This window comes from Suricata suricatta, chromosome 10 (genome assembly GCF_006229205.1).
Source record: "Suricata suricatta isolate VVHF042 chromosome 10, meerkat_22Aug2017_6uvM2_HiC, whole genome shotgun sequence".
Lineage (NCBI taxonomy): Eukaryota > Metazoa > Chordata > Mammalia > Carnivora > Herpestidae > Suricata > Suricata suricatta.
This window is the reverse complement of record NC_043709.1, coordinates 24,614,294-24,619,912: the sequence shown is the minus strand read 5'-3', so window position 1 is coordinate 24,619,912 and position 5,619 is coordinate 24,614,294. Positions and strand designations below refer to the sequence as shown.

The window sequence follows — 5,619 nt, the reverse complement described above, 5'->3', positions numbered from 1 at the left end:
GTGAGAGATAGTCTTGAATGTTTTCTAAAGAAAATTAAATTTAAAAGGAATCATTATTCTTTTTTTATTTAAAATTTTTTTTTACATTTATTTATTTTTGAGAGACAGAGAGTGAACAGGGGAGGGGCAGAGAGAGAAAGAGACAGAATCTGAAGCAGGCTCCAGGCTCTAAGCGAGCAGTCAGCACAGAGCCTGATGCAGGGCTTGAACCCATGAACCGTGAGATCATGACCTGAGCCAAAGTCAGATGCTCAACTGACTGAGCCACCCAGGCATCCCAGGAATCATTATTCTTGATGAAGACAATATTCTAAAATAGGCAAACAAGCATGAAACTATGTATCTTGTATTTATACATATACATATACAGCTCAAGGACAGTGCTAATGTTACAGGCCTCTGAACAAGGCTGCTTATTTTCTCCCACACTAAAAATGATTCCTAATTAAAAAAAAAAATTTTTTTTTCTTCTGGCTCCTGGGTGGTTCAGTCGGTTGGGCATCCAACTTCAGCTCAGGTCATGATCTGGTGATTTGAGAATTTGAGCCCCACATCTGGCTGTGTGCTGACAGTTCAGAGCCTGGATCCTGTTTCACATTCATTCTCTCTCTCTCTCTCTCTGCTCCTCCCTGGCTCTCACAGTCTCTCTCTTCCTCTCTCAAAAATAAGCATACATTAAAAAATTTTTTTAATTTATTTTTAATGTTTTTGAGACAATGAAATAGAGCGTGTGTGCACAAGTGGGTGTGGGGCAGAGAGAGAGGGAGACACAGAATCTGAAGCAGGCTCCAGACTCTGAGCTGTCAGCACAGAGCCACAGGGCTCTCACGAGCTGCAAGATGATGATCTAAGCCAAAGTCAGACACTTAACCTACTTACTGAGCCACCCAGGAACCCCAAAATGCTTCCTAATTTAAGTCAGCTATATTCATTTAATTCAGATTCACTTAAGTCAGCTATACTATAGTTTTTTTAAAAAATATAATTTATTGTCAGATTGGTTCCCATACAACACCCAGTGCTCATCCCAGCAAGTGCCCTCCTCAATGCCCATCTAATGACTTTATTACTGTCATTCATTAGCTTCTGCTCCGATACTATTCATTGAAGATTTTGATACTGAGTATTCCCTTTCCTGCCAACATGGATGACTTCAGTGTCCATTAAGACAATCCAAACTAAAACCAAATGAGTCTCAAAGTCCAGTAATACTCACCTAATTGCAGATTTAATATTTTGTTTCCCGACTGCTCTAACATATATATTTAATATAATTTCACCTCTTAATATTCAAAGCCCTCCCTTTATTTTTAAGTATTTGAGGTCATTTGATAAACCTTGTATGCTAGCCATACACACTACTTGTAAGTCCTTGAGTTTATCATGCTGTTTCATGCTTCCATGTCTTTGCTAATGGCTTCTCTACCATGACCATGAAATCACTAGATCAATGTATGCTTCTTTTCTAAGACTAAATTCAACTCCAAAAACATTCTTCACATATTGTTGATGGAAGTCTAAATTGTTATACCTTAGTAATTTCCAATATGTACTAAGAGCCTTAAAAATGTTCATGTTCATTAACCCAATAATTCAATCACTATTCTTCTACTCAACAAATACTTGTTGAGTGCTTATTACAGGCCAGGCATTTTTCTAAGTGTTAAGGATACAGCAAAGAGTATTAAAACACATTTCCCTTTGTGAAGTTTATATTTTGGTGAGGTTAAACAAACAAGTGGTGAAAAGTGGAATGGAGAAAAGCAGAGCAGGGACTAGTGTACAGAAAATGGTTGGGGAGAGGGAAAGAACTGCAAAAATTTTAAAGCAGGCTCCAAGCTCTGAGCTGTCAGCACAGAGCCTATTGCAGGGCTCAAACTCAGGAACCATGAGATCATGATCTGAGCCTACGCCAGATACTCCACAGACTGAGCTAGCCAGGCACAACCTGCCCCCCCCCCATTTTTTTTTTAAAGAATTGCAATTTTTAATAAGAGGTCAGAGATGGCCTTTTTGAAAAGGTGACATCTTAGCAAAGACAAAGGACAAAGATTTGCACAGAAAAATGTTTTCATTAAAATAATGTATGAGGAAAATATTTAATGACAGAGAAAACACTAATGACAAGCTAAAATCAAAGATCAAGAAATGAAGGTGTGCCTGGGTGGCTCAGTCTGTCAAGTGTCCCATTTCATCTCAGGTCATGATCTCATAGTCTGTGAGTTCAAACCCTACGTCGGGCTCTGTGCTGACAGCTCAGACCCTGGAACTGGGCTTTAGATTCTGTCTCCTTCTCTCTCTGCCCCTCCCCTGCTTGCACTCTCTCTCTATCAAAAACAAATAAACATTTAAAAAACTTACATTAAGAAACAAAATTTTATTTACAACTAATTTTAACTAAGCAAAAACACACAAGGACTAAAAATAAACATTTAATATGTTATGCAACTTTTCTAGGTGAGATTTATAGGCTACTTATTTTCATCTTTCTGCTTTTTGAATCGGTATCTATGGTTGTAATCAGAAAGTAAGCATTCTTTCATTTTTAGCTCACTGTATCTTGTGCCCATTTATCTTCTACAGCACCCTGTCCTTAGGTGCATAAGTGACCCATGTCTAATAGACTTGTAAGGAAAAGAACTGTAGTTTTCCTTGATTTTGGCTCAGATCATGATCTCACAGGTTGAGTTCGAGCCCCACATTGGGCTCCACATCGACAGTGCAGAGACTCCTTGGGATTCTCTCTGACCCCCTCCCCCCCGAATAAATAAACTTAAAAAAAGAAAAACTACGGTTTCCAATGAATTAATTTTTTCAATATACCACTAGTATTTAACAGTGCCTAGTATTCACATCTAACTTCAGAAAGTATTTACTGAAATACATTTACCAGGCACTGTGAGACTTTAGGACTCAACAGTGAACAAGACTGAAAAGATGTCTGTCCCAGAGAACTTATATTTTAGTGAGAAAACAGATTTTAAAAAATTACCATGCACTGAATGCTATGAAGTGAACTAGGAAGAAGGGATAAAGAGACATGGAGGCAGTTTATACAGGTAGTAGAGTGTTCTAGACCTCAAGTCAATAAATCAGAGCTCTAATCCCATTTTTACTACTTATTAAATGTATTACTACATGTCAGTCACTGTGATGCTGTTTCCTCACAAATGAAATAGATTCAATACAATCTTCTTCAAAAAGTTGTACAAATTCAATGTCAGTGAAAATATCTATACCAATGGTTAACAGGGTTCTTCAAAGGTAAGAAGTATTTCTTCAAAGTTAGCTGAATGAACAAAGTGCTCAATACATGAGCAAGAGGAGCTCAGAACCACCACACTAGAGAGGGAGTCTCTGGAAAATCCCTATGGAAGAGAAATCAAAGTTAGGCACCAGCTTGAGGGACAAAACAAGAAGCTTGAGGATACGGTCTTTACTACTCTAGGGCTAATTAACAAAAAAGACAAACAGTCTTACATTTTTGGCCCTGATTTCCCCCCCAATTCACCATGATCTCGCTTCTACTTATCTTCCCTGCAGAAGAAAGCGAAATATGAACGATGCTATCCTTCTTCCATTCCGACTCATAATTTTAAGCCTGTGCTCTTTGACCACATCAGAAACAGTTCATTCTTTCCCCACCAGCCCCACTACCATCAACTGAATGTAGGCCACTGCCGTCCAAAGCAAACTTTGTGTTGTGAGCCATTTACGAAGGGGGAAGGTCAGACTTTCTTTTTAAGTTAAATAGAAAATAATGCATCGGAGAGATCTTTGAAAATTTTTGGAAGTTAAGGTTTCTCTGACCAGAAAACACAAATTCACATTCACCCGCACCACAAATGACAGTATATGCTGAATTTCAAGGGGAGTCATAAAACTTCCCGTAGCCTTAAGGTAAAAAGTTGCTGTTGGGTTTCCTGAACACATATTTTATATGACTTTGTGTACATGAAAAGCCCTTACTGGACAAGAACCATCTTCGTTTAGATCTGAAGTGCCAATGAGGCATAAGCCATCTGCAGGTCAGCACCTCTGACAAGCAGCAATATTAAATATCTCAAAGCTTACAGAACCGAAACATCCTTATTCTCCTGCTTCAGAACCATCAACATGTCATCAGTCGCCAAAGGATGAAGCTTCGGTCCTATTTTTTCTTCAGTGTCAGGCCTCTGAAACATGCCTGCCACTGTGGACATACAGGGAATTTCTTAATAGTCTGACTTCCTCATCTTCCCACTTTATCGCCCATCTTCCCAAGAGGGGTCTCTCCTCAAGTCAAATTAGGATGTTCTTTATTCCTCAATATACCATTCCAAACTCCTCTTCTTTCACTTAAATTCCACGTGGCCTTTCAGACTTGGTTGAAATTTTTAAAAATTTGAGATGGGCCCAGCATCTATTTTGAAGCTAAAGCTCTTAACTACAATTTACTAACAACTTTTACTAACTTCTGACATCATATGCAAACTTTATGTAAAGATGCATTTTTCCAGGGCTTTCATAAAAGATTTCCAGATTGCAGAGGGTACTATGAATCAGGGGGGAAAAAAAGGTTAACGATATTTAAATCATCAATTCTTTATGCTGCTTCTTTGGTAATTTCTATTCCCCAAGGGCAGGAATTATTCTCTGTGTGTGACAGAAACACCAACGGTACCATATCTTGGGAATGTTGCCTTTGATTTGTGTCTCCCTCAAAACCCTTCCAGAAGACTGAAATGATCCTACAAAAAAATGAAATTCGTTACATTTATATGCGATCCACCTTTTTTATAAGAACAGATTCATACTTTTTGGACCTATCACTAGGACATATAAGCAAAATTTTAAAACAGGCACCGTGTACCAACCAACCAACCATACAACAGACATTGATTATTCAAAAACGTCAAAATCCGAGGAACAAAAACCCGAAAGGAAAGGTCCAGTCCCTTTGCTTTTCCTTTCCATTTATTTATTTATTTTTAACCAGGCCGACCTGCTTAGTGAAGGTTATGAGACAACTTGGCAACAAGGTTGAGACAACTTGGCAACATTTGTAATTGTAATCATAAAACGATACGTGCGGAGTCGGAGGCAGGGGTTCGTAACAAAAGAACTGTTGGAAGTTTTGACATGCCTAGGGCAGTGAGGACCCCGGATCGTCCCGTTTTTCTCAAAATATACGAGACCAAAGGCAGCGGCTGCTCTCGCTCCATCTGTCGTGAAAGCTGAGCAGCCCGTGGCCCGTCCCGTGTAGGCACCAGAATTACTAAGCGGAGAAGGCAATGGAGACCTCGGCTTGCGGACGCTCGAGTCCCCGGTGAGACCCCCCCGGACCCCGCGGCGCCGCGTGGCTCTCCGCGACGGGGGAAGCGGCGGCGGCAGCGGCGCCGAGACGGAAGCTTTTCCTGTAGGTGAAAGGTCAGAGGCGCCGCAGGAGGCGCCACGGGAGAGGCTGCGGTGCGCGCCGAGCCGCCGGCGGACTTGCCTTTCGCTCCCCGACCCCGCTCCGGGCTCCGCGCTCCCGCCCCGCACCTGGACCCTGCTACTGCCTCAGCCTCTCTCGGGGCCCCGGACGTCGGCCCCTCTGCGCGCCCCCAGCCCGGCCCAAGCAGCCTGCCGCCGCGCTGC

The 5,619-nt window shown here is 41.3% G+C and overlaps 1 protein-coding gene across 7 annotated transcripts in view; it reads right to left on the bottom strand.

Moving 5' to 3' along the window:
* The window catches only part of NR2C1 (nuclear receptor subfamily 2 group C member 1), a 52,694-nt gene that overhangs the window by 46,572 nt on the left and 503 nt on the right, over positions 1 to 5,619 (bottom strand). The window contains exon 1 of one of the 7 annotated variants that reach the window (XM_029953612.1): positions 3,240 to 3,346. The exons of the other annotated variants lie outside the window; for them this stretch is intronic. The gene's annotated coding sequence lies outside the window, so the exon portion shown is untranslated. Of the gene's footprint in view, positions 1 to 3,239; positions 3,347 to 5,619 lie in introns of those variants that run through there. 7 annotated transcript variants of the gene reach the window in all.